The sequence below is a fragment of the Acomys russatus genome, chromosome 12 (genome assembly GCF_903995435.1).
Source record: "Acomys russatus chromosome 12, mAcoRus1.1, whole genome shotgun sequence".
Taxonomy (NCBI): Eukaryota; Metazoa; Chordata; class Mammalia; order Rodentia; family Muridae; genus Acomys; species Acomys russatus.
This window is the reverse complement of record NC_067148.1, coordinates 55,879,193-55,894,783: the sequence shown is the minus strand read 5'-3', so window position 1 is coordinate 55,894,783 and position 15,591 is coordinate 55,879,193.

Sequence of the window (15,591 nt, the reverse complement as noted above, 5' to 3'; positions counted from 1 at the left end):
CTGCATGGGTGGATTGAAGGGGCTGGGCAGGAGACAGATGTTCTACTTAGGAGGTTGCTGTGGTCTTCCTGGTTAGGGGAGAACGGTGGTCTGAGACAGGGTGGTGGTGGCTGGGATGGAGACCAGGAGAAGGTTTTCAGAGGGAGGGCCTACGAATCACAAGGCAGGAAAGGGAGGCGAGATTAGCTTCAGGCTTTCAGGTTTGCATAGTCTGGGGAAGCTGTTCCTGAAAGCCTGGAAAGAAAAGAATGGTTTTTGAAAGTATGGGGTTCGTTTCAAAAACAACAGGCTAAAGATATGAGACAACCATGAAATCCCAGAGGCGGGCTGACTCATAGAGGTTTAATTGGCTTGTGGCGCTAGAGTTTGAGGGCATGGAGAGGCCCTCAAGGCCTTATGGTAGTAAGGAGACAAGCAAGCAAGAGAATGACTTTATGTGTCAAACATGGAGCCCCAGAGCAGTTCAAGAATGCAGCCCACTCCCCCACTTCTTTCTTTGTCTCTCTGTCTCTGTCTCTGTCTGTCTCTCTGTCTCTGTCTCTGTCTCTCTGTCTCTGTCTGTCTCTCTGTCTCTGTCTCTGTCTCTCTCTCTCTCTCTCACACACACACACGTACACACACACATGCTGACTCTTCCTGACTCTAGACAGGGTATCATTAAGGATGCTAGGATGTTAAACTTTTTCAGTACCTGGAAAGTGTCTTTTCCCCACAAATTCCCCTTTTCAAAATGACTAACACAGAACAAGCACAAAGCATCCTTTCAGGGGCCTGGTCTTTGAGCCCCACACCTTAGCACCCTGCACTCTAATTGGGAGCCCTGTAACCCACTCATCCCCCGGCTAGCCATCTGCTTGGCATGGGACTGACCTGAGGCTGTTGTTTGTCAGGTGTGGCTCTGGCTTTAGTGTCGAGGGGCAGAGTGGTTCTACCACATGACTGATGGGCATTTGTCTCTCTCCCTTTTTGCTGCTTCTTCATGGCTTGGGGAAAAGGCATAGAGTTGGCACGGCTAAGCCACAGGGGTTTTCTCCTCACCAGTAAGTTCCAGATGTGTCCACTTACCTCCCCCAGGCACAGCATAACTCCTCACGTGTCTGAGGGAATATTACTGTCTTTGATGCTTAAAACTCACCTCCCACAGAGCACTCATCAGGAAATCTAGGAGAGAAATGAGTCCCTTGCCACCCACCAAATGTATTTATTGCAAGGTGTGATAAAAGCCTTCTGCCTAGCTCACCAATTGGTCAGGATATTAATGAGGACCACCACCCCCTTAGCATTCAGGGACAGTTTGGCCATATCCATACAATAAGCCTATAAACAGCGCAGATAATAATTAAAGGATATTTTATGGGGCAATGCATGAGGGACAATAGTAAGGAGAGCCTTTTTCTTCATCAGCTCCTGAACTCTGTGATTCAGAGTAGTGGGCAGACTTCCAACCACAAACCACCCATCTCTGTCTCCTAGTCCCTGTGTCCTTACACATAGGAGATATGACCCAGGAACCCAGGTCTATGCCGTCGGCCTTCCATTCTAAAACAGAAAGTTTCCCAGTACTGATAAGAAATTATTTTTTGTGTGTTTTCTTTTCTTTTTCTTCTTTCTTTCTTTCTTTCTTTCTTTCTTCTTCTTCTTCTTCTTCTTCTTCTTCTTCTTCTTCTTCTTCTTCTCCTTCTTCTTCTTCTTTTCTTACTTATTATTTATTCACTTTACATCCTGGTCATAGTCCTTCCCTGTCCCACCCTCCTTCCTACTTCGCCCTATCCCCCCTGCCCTACTCCTAAAAAAAGGGGAGCCCCCTCCCCCAAGCAACCCACTCCAGTACATCAAGTTGAATCAGGACTGAGCATTCCCCTCCCCCCAGCCTGGGGAGGCAGCTGCACCAAAGGGAAGTGATTGAAAAGCAGGCAAGAGAGTCCATGTTAGAGACAGCCCATGCTCCCCCTACAAGGGACCCACGACCCACGTGAAGTCTGAGCTACCCCCATCCCTGGCCCTGGTTAGATTCTGTTGGTCTTCTGTAGAGCTCCTGTCCCCTCCAGGTCCTTCTATCTTCCCCACCCCTGCCCCCTTCCGCAAGACTCAGTGCACTCCTCCAGATTTAGCTGTGAGTCTCATCATCTGTTTAGATCTGCTGCTGGGTAGAGCCCCTCAGAGGACAGCTATGCTAGGTTCCCATCTGCAAGCATAGCAGAGTATTGTTAATAGTGTCAGCAGTTGGCTCTCTCCCATGGAGTGGGCCTTAGGCTGGGCCAGGCACTGGTTGGACATTCCCTCGATATCTGCTCTATTTTCATCCCTGCACATCTTGTAAGCAAGGTAAATTTTGGGTCGAAGTTTTTGTGAGTGGGTTAGTGTTAAGCAATAGTATCAGAGTACCTGACTAAAGCCACACCCAGCTAGGACTCCAGGGAGCCTGGACTGGGAACCGTGAGGATAATGAGTTCCGGGTTCCATCAGCAGTGGCCATGTGGCGGGAGCAAGAGGGCACTGCAGAAGTGGGTGAGGAACAGTAGGAACGCCACAAGTACAGGCATACCTTTACCAACCCAATACCCTGCAGACAGATGAAACGAAATTTCCAACCACCCTCTGAGGCCCGCATCCTCGCCGCATTTCACAGACAGGAAGAGAGGCTCCTCTGCAAGGCGGCACTAAATAGAGACTCTGCCTTCCTATTCTGTCAACTCCCTGCAAGGAGTCAATGGTGCCAGAGCCAAAATCTCAGACTGGAACCGAAACAAAACCAGCCTCTCAATCTTAGCCGATACTCCAGGCAGACCCCCAGCTCCTGAGAGTGGAGGGGTCTCCGGAGCAAGCAGCTTTCCATCTATCTGCTCTTTGTGGACATTTAATACGGCACAGGGATTTCTACAATGCAAAATTTATCCTGGGCTCTGGTGGATGTTCTTCTCGCTCAGATGTGCATTGGGCTCCGAGATGTTTGTAAGCCTGGCCAATTGTAACTCTCCCAGACCGAAGAGGCTTGAGGCAGCATCAGATCAGGAGCCTTCGTTGGGATGATGGATCTGGGCTTGTGTGGGAAGATCTTCTTTAATCCTATGCTGATGCGAGCGCACTTGACCACTTGCCCTTGTAGAACGTGGGGTATGAGTCACTTGAGAGGGATGCATGGGTGAGGCAGACTTCCTCCCAGGATGGAATATGGAGCACCTGCGCATGCGCAGGCAGGAAAGCCCCCTCTGCGGTAAGCAACTTTGTGGGTATTCAAACAAGTAGAGAATAGGACACATTTTGTCATTTTGTGGCACCAAGGGGAGAAAAAGTGAGGGATGGTAGACTCAAAACTCTAATGAAATTAAAAGAGAGTTTATCCCAAGCCAAATAAGGGGGGCCAAAGCCTAAGAACATGCATTCAACCCACCCGAATGGCACATTCCACTGTGTAACTGGGTACACAAAGCCGGTGTGGCCAAGGAACTAAGACACTGACACATATAGGCTTGTATACCAGATGATTTGGGGGGATACTGTGCAGGCTACAAAGAAAGGGGGCAGGCAGATCTCTGCTTTATGTCAGGTTTATATGATGACATCTTGGCTTTGAGTTTGGTAAAAGCTGGTGGTTTAGTAACTTGATCCATTCCTAAGGTTTTCCCTGAGGCTGGAAAGAAGATAGGCAGGCAGTGAGGATAGCCAGCCGGAGACTGGTTGCAGACCTGCAACATTCTAACTCATTGTATCCACGAAGCTCCACTCAGCCAGCCTGCAGAACCTCTGACACAGCTGTGGCTTCTCCAGGGAACCGGAGCTCACAGTAGTGAACCGTGGAAAGTAAAGCAATGGCGAGCTAAGTGAGGCTCACAGGCCGGGGCCGGGGTTAAGTGAGGCTCACAGGCCGGGGCCGGCGTTAGCTACATCCTCTTTCCTAAGACACCGTCAAGTGGCCACTTAATACACCCTGAATCTAAATAGGTTTTACTTTTAAGAGTTTCAGTTTGGGGGCTGGAAAGATGGCTTAGTGGTTAAGAGTGCTGCCTGTTCTTCCAAAGGTCCTGAGTTCAATTCCCAGCAACCACATGGTGGTTCACAACCATCTATAATGTGATCTAATGCCCTCTTCCGGTGTGCAGGTATACATCAAGGCATAGCACTGTATACATAATAATAAATAAATAAATCTTTATTTTAAAAAAGAGTTTCAGTTTGTGGACAAAATTTGATGAAAGGGGGGAAAAAGACCACAGCGCAGCCCAGAGCGGTGGTCATTATAGCACAGGAAGATTCTGAAAGGAGCTGTGGCTGCCAGTCGGTTGTGCTGTGGGACTGTTTGCTTACATCGTCTCTTCCTCTCCACTCTCCAAGCAGAAGCTCTGTGAAGAATGCAAAGCTGTCAGAACCGTGTCTGGTTGGTGAATTTTGTTTCTCTTTGTCTCCTCTTCTGCTCACCTCTCTCCTTTCTCACTTGTCAACTTCCTCTAACTCTGTGCAGTTTACCCATGCCCACCGTCCGGCCCCTTCTGTTTTCTGAATCCTGCATGGCTCCGCTCAGCATTGCACGGCACCATTATGGTTAGAAAATGTTATCCTTGTGCTCTGTAATATTGCAATATCCTCTATAAGTCTGGTAGAATTTGCCTGATTATAAAGATACGGACATACTAAGGACATGCGTATCCCCGGTCAGATGTTGACTGATTCTATGATCAGGATCTGGCTCCCATGATAACCAGTCCACTCCAGTGGTAGCCTGCTCATCACTGGTGAAGGCAGTACCTTGTGACTCATTAACCTTTGAATGGCGCTGTCTCCCCACACTGTGACAATATGGATTAAATTCCCAGCAGCAGCAAATGCTGGGGATGGCGGCATGGGTCATAGAATAGCCAGAGGGTGGAGTGTCCTGGAGGAACTGACAGCCAGCGCTGTAAGAGGCAAGTGCACCTGCTGAAGCTCCCGCACTTTGCTGGAAGTATGGCATGGCATGGCAAGCACGGTAGCCTCTTGCATGGAAATCATTTGCAGAACAGAGAGATGTGGGGTGCATATGTGGACAGCAGGGCCTGAACACCATGGTCCTGCTAGGACACTGGGCCAGAGACAGTTCCTACGACAAGGGTTGAGGTGCAAGCAGTTGCCTTGGGATGCAACTGAAGGGCAGGGAGCAAGTCAGTCGGACAAGAGTGTGCAATGTCAAGCACGTTCCCACGGGAATGCCTGAAGCTCTGCCCTGCTGTGTAACCTGGTGTGACAGGGCAAACTTCTGAGGGTCCAGTTGTCTTCCCCTGACTGAGGGGCTGCAGGGATCTTGGATTTCATGGTGGACAGACAAAGGTCCACTGTGGACACCAAGAGACACTTTACAAGTGTAGGGCTGCTGGACAGGGAAAGGTGCTGATCTTCCCACTCCAGATTCCTGTGACCTCTAACCTCTACCTCAGCCCTACAGGTAACACGTTAGTGATTACTGTGAAAAGTATCCAGGCTGTGCAGGTGAGAAGAAAAAATGGTTTAAATAAACAAGCATTTCAATTTCAGTGATCTATGGAGGTGGTGAAAGTCTTTGTTATGGGGAGTTTTGAACAAAGCATTCAGTGTGCGTGGGTGCGTGCATGTGGGTGTGTGTATGGGTGTGTGTGAGAGTGTGTGAATGAATGTGCATGTGTGTGTGAATGTGCATGTGTGTGTGAATGAGTGTGAGTGTGTGAACGAGTGTGCATGCATGTGAGTGTGTGCAAGTGTATGTGTGCATGGGTATGTGTGTACGTGTGAGTGTTGTTAGTGTGTGTATACATGAGTGTGTGTGGGTGTGTGTACATGTGTGTGGGAGGGTGTGTGGCAAATAACAGGTTTCTTCCTTAGTCACTCCCTCCTTGGTTTTTGAGACAGGGTCTGGCACTGAACGTGGAATTCACTGATTGGTTGGACTATGTGGCCAGCAAGCTGTAGGAATCTTTTTGCCTCCACCTCCAAAGCTCAGGGGTTACAAGTGTGTGATACCATACCCAACGTTTTATGTGAGTGTTGCACACCCAAAATTGGGCAGTCATGCTTTTGCAGAGAGCATTTGCTCACCAAGTCACCTCCCAGCTCTAAAGAGGTCTCCTTATGGACACTTCTTATGAACCTGAATCTTATAGACAAAAGCAAAGAGTCACCTGCGATCACACGTAAGTCCCCCCAGGGTGAAGGAGGGCGGGGCCTTTCCTGAGAGGAGCCGTCCTCCCTCACTTCGCTATGCCTTTCAAGTCCTTTAAAAACACTTTTCTTTTATATTGTCACATCTTATTCTTCATAGTGGTGGGTCTGCTACCCAGGTGAGTGCCCTGTCACCAAGCCAGAGCTCCAGTGCCTTTGAGCATTCTTTTAGAAAGCTAGTCCTTGTCACATGGGCTCATGCTTAAGTATATGTCTATATCCTCAATATTCTAGGACACATATGTCTAATATGTGTGCCTCATAGATATGTCTAACAAAGTATGTTTAATGAATGTTTGGGAAAAGTGAGCCTATGGATGGGGTGAGTCCTGTCCCTGACAGAAAGCCTAATCTTTGAAATGTTGCTCCTCACTCACAGTGACCTGTAATGCCCCAGGCATGTAGAGCAGAACTGTAGCTTCTGCACTTGAGTCCTCAGACTTGTTGACAAGCCCATGGCAGCCATGTCTACCCTTGCATCCCCAGCTCTCCACTGCACTGTGGCATCATCGGTCCTGGGAAGGATAAGTGAATGGCAGCATCCTGAAGATGGGCTGAGGCCACGGTGAGAGAGTGGCTTTGGGAGCCGCTGTTCCCGGGGCTCACACCCCACCTCCACTCTTGACTAGCTGCATTTTGGAGATGGAATGAGATCTGTCTTAGAGCACTGAGGACAGACTCTAGCAAACACTTGGCTGCTTCTACGGAAGCCTACAAGTGTCCGGTTATTAAGGAAGCCAGGACACTTCTCAACACCAAAAGAAATTATCTTTTAAAACAGTGCACAGTGCAGCAGCCATGCGGGCAAAACAAACAAAACAGTCTCATCAATGAAAACTTAGGGCCAGGATTGGAGAGTGTAGATCCTTGTCCTAACTCTAGCCTGCTTCAGTTAAAAGATAAACTGAAAAGCAAAACCAGGGAAACACTTTCAACATTTAATTTAAAAAGTGGCATTGTTAGTAAAGGCCATCGTCATAGTCACATGATTAAATTACTGTGCCATGAAACTAACCTTTGTCTTAAACGAAGTTAAAAACAAAACAGAGAAAAAAAAAAAAAAAACAAAAAAAACAAAAAACCCTGCAGATGACAGAGAAGCAATCCTGCAGCTCAGATGACCCCTGAGAGTAGGAAAGGGCCAACCTGAAAGGTTAAAAAAAAAAAAAAAAAGGAGTAATGTATTTAAAAGCAGTTTTTAAAGAAAAAAATAATAACAGACATCCCCTGACCCTGTCTTCATTTGCTGTCAGGGGTGATTCGGGCTGGGTTGGGAGCCTCACACCACAAATCAAAACTAATTTGAGTTTGGGTGATTTTGCTTTGCATACAGTGGATTTTACTCCGGTCACACAGATCTGCAGACACCTAAGTGCTGACATGTGCACTGCAAATTAAGCTCCAGCCATTTTCCTCCTTCTGGGCCTTAACACCCAGGAACATCATACGAGGCTGATTTCTTCAGATGCGCGCCCCTGAAACACTGTGGGAGACCTGTACTATTAACATGGTGTAAAAGGAGAAATTTAGTTCTGTTACCTGCACACGCTTCCCTGTTCAACTGGACTCCAGTGTGCCCCTGTGTAATGGGCTTGTTGCTAGGTAACAGCCACAGGGGCCCCAAAAGAGCCTTTGCTGAGGGCTGCATACATTTTCTACCAAAGGCACTGCCTTTGTAATCTGGAGACTGTGTTTCCATTACTCACTGTGTCTGTTGCTCCTCCTCGCACTTGCTTTTTATTTACAGATCCCAATTTAATGAACATATGAGTCCCTGAATCTTGGGCCATCTGCATGAGGAACCCCATTTCAGTGGCACCGGCTTATGCCAACTGGTAATTAAATAAAGAGCATTTAGCCTCATGTTTGTCTCTACTGTGCATAAAGAAAGGCATTAGGGATCTTAGAGATGCTTCGTATAATAGGGTTCTGGGTTAAATACAGATTGGGGCTGGGGAGGTGGCTCAGTGGGCAAAGTGCTCTCTGTGAAAGCATGAGGACTCGAGTTCGATTCCTGGCTCTGAAGAAAAAGCCAGCCGTGCATGGTGATGCACACCTGGAATCTCAGCACTGGGGCGCAGAGACAGGTGGATCCCGAGGGCTGGTTGTTAGCCAGTCTCACTGAAATGGTAAGGTCTAGGTTCAGTGAGAGATACTGTCTTTAAAAATAAGATGGAGACTGATGGAGAAAGCCTTGGCATGCTCAGCTACAGGTACCTGAACACACACACACACACACACACACACACACACACACACATACATACACATATACACACACACATACACACACATACACACAGAGGGAGGAATATAACACACACTAAAAATAAATACAGGCTTAAATGTTAAATATTATTCCAAATTACAATTGTTCGGGGACAAGTGAGAATATGACAATGACATCAGCACTAGAAGAGTTCCAAGGTCAGTATAGAAGTCTCTCCATTGTCACGTGACTGCAGGCCCTCGCTTTTGAAGCTGGCACCACAGGCAGAAAGTGTCATCATGTACAGATGTCACCTTTAAAAGGGTTGAGAAAAAATACAATAAACATTAATAGTCATTAGACCATGATGTAAGATGGGGTGCCTATCGTCCCATTCCTTATATTTTTATGTTTGAAATTGTTGATGAGATTAAAATAATTCATAATAAAAGAAGTAAAGAAACGGAGGAAGCTCTTACGACATGGTGCTCCTCCAAAGAGCAAGAACGCTGGGAGGCAGTGAGACTGCAGTGTGAGGAGGAGCTGGAGGATGCTGAGAGAGGAACAGTGTGCGGGGTTGAGGACTCACATGGAGGACAGAGGCTGGCACAAACGCCAGGGTAGAATGGGTGAAGTATGATCACGTGACTTGTGGTGTAAAATTGGAAGTCATTTGTAACTGTAACTTGCCGTTCCTGTGAGGTCTGGTTGCTCATTCATCATGCTATGCTCAGAATGATTTGGGAGAACAGGAACTGAAACCCATGTCACTTCCTGTATTGTAGACAGAGTCAAAAGGCACGAAGTGACAGGGAGTTCATAGACTTAGCCGTGAGAAGCCAGGGTCAAAGGTAACTCCAGCCTGCTTGGGAATTCACAGACACCATTGAAAGGCATTGAATTTCTCCCTAGAGTGGAATGGATCGTGTTCTCCAGGGCTCAGCTTACACCTGGCAATAAATTTTAATTCAAGCTTAATAATGGAAATAAAGTGTAATATCATCCCCCTTGTAAAAAAAAAAAAAAGTAGGACATACATTAGTTTATCACTAAATTGATTAGATCTTAACATAAGTGGACATATCTTCATCCAATAAATATTTGTTGAGACTACATGGTACCCGGGAGCACTTATATGAACTGGTCTTGTTGTAGCAGAAGGTTTGAATTTGCATGGCATTGTTCAAGGATGGGATTCAGGTGTCAACGTTTGCTGATAGAGCGGAGACATCCTGAATTTAGGTCTGAGTAACAGGGATGCCGGAGTTAGCCTGGGCAGCCACAGGGGAAACTGTGGTGGGAGTGGGCTTTGTGGGGAGAAGACACCACAGGCTGAGCTGGCTAAGCATGGTATGTGCTGTCTTCACTGTGGTGGAAATCCTCAGAATGTAGACAAATGCATGAGTTGTGAGGTTACAAAAATTTGAAATTTAAAAATAATCTTGCTGTGTTTAGGTCGTGCTTGGTTGTGTGTGTGTGTGTGTGTGTGTGTGTGTGTGTGTTGTGTGCATGTGCATGCACATGTCTGTGCCTATCTGTGTGTGTGCATGTCTATGCATGTCTGCACACATCTGTGCATGTGTATGCATGCCTGTGCATCTGTGTATGTCTGTGTGTGTGCACATCTGTTCCTGTGTATATGTGTGCATGTCTATGCACATGTGTGCATGTATGTACACATTTGCTTGAAAATGACTCAGAGTTTACTTTAGCAGCTCTGCCAAAAATGTGCACAAGTGTCATAAGGAGAGGACTGTCTTAAGGGAATGACTGTCCTAAGGGGAGGACTGTCCTAAGGGGAGAATTGCAATAAGGGGAGGATTGTAATAAGGGGAGGACTGCCCTAAGGGGAAGACTGTCCTAAGGGCAGAACTATCATAAGGGTAGGATTGCCATAAGGGGAGGACTGTCCTAAGGGGAGGATTATAATAAGGGGAGGATTGTCCTAAGGTGAGGACTGTCCTAAGGGGAGAACTGTCCTAAGGGGAGAGCTATCAAAAGGGTAGGATTGCAATAAGGGGAGAATTGTAATAAGGGGAGGACTGTCCTAAGGGGAGGATTACAATAAGGAGAGGATTGTCCTAAGGGGAGGACTGTCATAAGGGGAGGATTGCATAAGGGGAGAACTGCCGTAAGGGAAGAGTGTAGAATGTTTGTCTGAGTTCTACCCCCTAGGACACAGTTGTAAAAGCCAAGCATGGTGGTCCATGCTTGTAATGCCAGCAGTGGAAACTAGTAGACACACAGATCCCTGGGCCTCCCTGGGGCTCACTGGGCAGCCAGCCTAGCCTAGTTGGCAAGTTGCAGGCAAGTGAGAGACTCTGTTTCAAAATTAAATGTGGGTAATGGCTGAGGAACAACATCCCAAGGGAGGTATACACAGAAGTATAAGTTGAACAGCAGGCATGGCTATGGGAGGTCATTATGTCAGGGGCCTCTCCTCAGGAATGGAATCAGTAGTCTCTGCCACAGCGAGTCCATGGTGAGAGGGCACCATGAGTGAACCCCAGGATGGACACTCCCTAATTGTGAAACTGTCTATGAATGCTGTAACATTCGCTTCCCAGCTTCTAGAACTGTAAGAAGCCAGTTTCTGTTGCCTATAAGTTGCCCACAGCCTAGTGTTTTGTTAGTCCTTGGAGCCAAAGCAGAGATGTGCGTGACTGTACCCACTGGCCATCGTGTGCCCTGGTGAGGCAGGGAATGGACTTGCTGTGGACAGCCTCTGGGTTCCAGGCTGACAACCTTTCTCCTGACGCCTGCTCTTTCATGAGGCAGACAGAGGTTGGCACTGGATGGAAGACAGAGAGGAAAGAGGAGTCCCCATCTCCTTTTAAAACATTGGCACAGCATTGTGAAAGAAATGTTCATCTATAAATACAAAGCCCCATAAAGCAGGAGAGTATGGTTACTTAAGCTGCCTCTCCATTGTGGGAACGAACGTGCATGAGAAGAGATGGAAGCAAATGTGATAACAGTAAACATTTTAATGCCTCTGCCAATGAGCAAAGTTAGTTACTTCTAAGAGTATCTTAAAGGTAAAAGAAGGGGCAGGGGGAAAAAAAAAAAGGAAAAGAAAAGAAAAAGAAAGAAAGCTGCACAGAGACCATGGATTCAAGCGTTTGGCTTTGTCAGGAAAAGCTAAATCACCCCTGAGGGAGATCACGCGTGAGAGGTTTAGAAGGCTGCGCTTGCACACGGGTACATCACTCCACTTAACAGGCGTCGCCTCTCATGGTCCTGACAGATCACAGTCTTGAAAATTACACTCCGAGCCTGGGGGGCTGGGTGGAGGGGTGATTCTGACAGTTTATGCTTTTGACCTTGCCACTGTTGTTCGTCCATCACAGTGACAAGTCCTTTGCCCTCCTCTTACAAATAGACACTTTCTGAATCTGCGGTCGAATGAGCCCCTGAAGACATCGTTTTTCCTTGCTTGTTCATAACTGAATCTTCTGTGTGGGTGGGCTATTATTCATGAGGAGGAGGGGTTTTGAACCTGATTAAAAACTGTACTGCATCCCTACTGGGAATATCTGTGACACTGAGTCCCCCTAGTCCTGGCTCTGGCTGCCTAGTGTTGCCATAGTACTAGCCCTGTAGTTGTGGATGGCACATGTCCTAGGCACCGTGGTCCACAGCTCTGCCAACTTCACCCCAGCTAACTCCCGGAGGGCTACCCTCAGCAGCACAACAGTGCTCTAGGGCAGTGTGCCAGGAGTGGTGGCTCCCCTGCCCCTTGTCATGAAATGGCCCCTACCAGGTGCAAGACGGCACACTTGTCTGATGTGTTAGTTCGCCTCCCTTAGGTGAACATCTGGCACTGGGATTCAAGTCGACTCATTCTGACCTTAAAAAAAAAAATATTAATGGATGTGCTCACCACCACTCTCAAGCTAAGGTTTCTCACCTGTAGCTTGCAAATACAAATGACAGTTGGTCCTCCCACTGGAGAAGGTCCCGCAGCCATCGGAAGGTTTTTATTTGTGAGCAAGAGCCCCTGTGTCATCTCTTATGCTAGTCACAACTCCTTTCTGAGCCTGCCTTCTCCGTTTCGAAAAATGGATCATAGTTAAGAAGAAGCCATCTCCTGCTGCTGGGGTCCGGTGAGGAGCTTTCTGATTCCAAGGCTGTCTGTTCTTTCATCTCATGGAAGCAGGATGCAAGCAGTTAGGGCCAGCATTCAGAGAAGGGAGTGATTAGCGTTTGCTATAAGGACAGCAAGCGCCGATTTCCAATTCTCCTTGCCCTAGGTGTGGGTTACAGGTTCATTTTTATTCAGGCGCAGAAACTCTTGATTTATGTCACTAATAAGTATGGTCTTTGTGTTGCAGCCAGTGTGAGCTGCTTAGAATACATGATGCGCCGGGCTGTAAATTGATAACCATACGTTGTAGAGAGAGACAACCCGGCAAATCAAAAAAGTAATATATAGTCTGGTCCCAGAGTGCACAACCCAGCCGCTGTGGTCAGTGCATCCTAACTTGGCCCACAGCTACCCAGCACCTCGTCTTCAGTCTGCTCTTCACGTTCTTATGAGCAAACCCTGAGCTCTTTCAACTTCAGCTTAAGACTCAGACTGACAAACCCAGAGGCAGCCATCTTTTGATCCCAGCTCCAGCAAATGCCAGAGGTCAGCGGCCCGGAGAGAGAAGAGTTCATTTTAGCACGTAGTTTTGGAGGTTCCCATCCATGGTCAAGGTGACCCATTGTATGGGGGCTGTGCAATGGCATGGCATTGGAAAGCAAAACTGCTGTCCCAAGAGGCACAGAGTAAACATACAAGACCAGGGTGAGGATGGCACTGTTCCCCTTAAGGACATGCCCCCAGTAATTGGAAGATTCCTCCCTAGGCGTTGCGCTGGCTAGGCTTTTATCAGTTTGACAAAGGCTAGCGTCATCTGAGGGATGGGAGGGTCAATGGCGAGAGTGCCTCCATAAGATCAGGCTGTAGGCAAGTGTGTAGAGCATTTTTTTAAACTTAGCGATTCATGGGGCAGAGCTCAGCCCATTGTGGGCGGTGCCATCCCTGGGCTGGATGTCCTGGATTCTAGAAGAAAACAGGCTGAGCAAGCCATAGGGAGCAAGCCAGTAAGCAGCACCCTTCTGTTGTCTCTACATCAGTTCCTGCCTCTAGGTTCCTGCCCTGTGAGAGTTCCTGTCCTGACTCCCTTCAGCTCTGTGGTAGTGTGAGTCAAATGAGCCCTTTACCCCACCTCCCAACTTGCACTTAGCCATGGTGAACTCTTACTAAGATGCCTCTTACAGGTTCACACCACCAGATGGTGCTTCATTCAAGAGTCGTGGGGAGCATTTAGAACTCTGATCGCTGGCACTGTAGGAAACCTCCGTGTTTACTAATCTTTTTTTTTTTTTTTTCCCCTGCTCTCTGGGTAGCTGAAAAAGCTGCCATCCCCTAAGAAGCAAACTTGAGACATCACATGGACAAGCCAGGCTGTGTGGAAGGGCTCTATGTGGCTTCCCAGCATCTTCACAGGGGGGCAGCGCCGCGTGGAACAGCATTTTCTTATCTCAGCCATCAAGGTTTGGAAGAAGAAATGGGCTGAGAGGACACTTCGGTCTTGTGACTCACTTAATTGGCCTGCATTTCAGAAAGCATTTGCCATCATCCTTGAGCCTGAAAGTGGTGAAGAGAAACTCATAAGCAGTGTCGGTGAGGCTGAGATGCCTCTGCATCCTTCACGGATGCTCAGGCCCCAGGAAGCACACTGTGGTCCAGGGAGATTGGTAACCAGGCTTTGTACAAGGAACAGGAAGGGGCAGGCACTCGGGCCTGTGAGAGGCTCTGCAGTGCTTGGTGACTGTTCCCTAAAGGTGTGGATTGATCCTCAGGACTGAGTTCTACTACTTGTACTGGTAATTGTTCTTTTTTTTTTTTTCTTTCCCCCAAACATGAGCACATCGAAATGGAAGCTAGAGTTTTCCTGGGCAACATGAGGAGGTGCTGCACCTCCCTCTCTCTCTCTCTCTCTCTCTCTCAAATGTCGAACCCTGACAGTAAATCGGACAAGAAAACAAAGCCACGGCATTCTGCCTGAGCTGCCAGCTGAGACAGAAAACCTGATTAGCGGTGAATCTGGCACCTGAGACTTCTGCAAATGGAATGGACTGGCAACGGTGGGTCTCACAGAGAGAGCACTGCCTTTCCGCTCAGGTTTTTAGCAGAGAATGTGTCACTGGACAAGGTGCGTTAATGTTTTCATAGGAAGATGCAGTTGACATAAAAGTTGCAGCAGCGTCTGTGCACGTAGTGGGGTCAATACCTCAAAGCTGACCGCTTCAGTCAATGTTTTATCTTCTAAAGAAATAGTGCCACATTAAAAAAAAGAAAGCTACGCTAACAGAAATGATGTAGGCCACACTCAATTAATTACTGCTAGAATGATTCTGGAGGTATTGGCATATTTTCTTGCTGTTAAGAAAAATTCATCATTGCTCAATCTTATGCCAAAACCCAGTTCCTGAGGACGAGAACAGACTGAGAAATAGCGATTGGGCATTAGAAGGGGCAGGTCTACAGCGAGACAGATGAGGTGAGCAAGAACGTCACACAAAAAGGCTTCTGCCCAAAAACTTCTAGGAGAATCTAAAGGGTCCACTTCCCAGACCTTGCTCCATACCAAAGCAAGTGCCTCAAGCATCCTTGTTCATTGCGTTTATGAAGTTGCACACCAAGTCAACATGGCTACCACAGCTAGTAAAGGGAACCAGGAAGTTAAGTTCTTGAAAGCATTAAGCACTGGGGCCAACAAGATGAATCATGGGTGAAGGCGCTTGCCACCAAGCCTGACAACATGTGATCCCTGAAAACACATGGTAGAAGGAGAGAATGACATGGGCAATTTGTCCTCTGACCTCTGCATTAACAGCCTTACACATATAACACACCAAATAAACAAATACAACAAATGTTGCACCGGATGCTTTCACACAGAATTTTGGACATTTTTTTTTTCAAATGCACACAGGTTTTAGCTTGGATCCTCAGGGCCTGGGGGTTGGGTGGGGGGCCATCACAGGGAAAGATTGGGACAGGCACTGTGCTTTCTGCTCCTAGGGCAGACCCAAGTTCTTGCACACCAGGGCCTCGGGAGAAGTCTGCTACTGAAAGCAGTCTGAAAACAACAGGGCGCTTTTCATGGATTGATGCCGTTAAGACATTAGAGGCCGCTACAGTGTGGGAAATTGTTTCACAT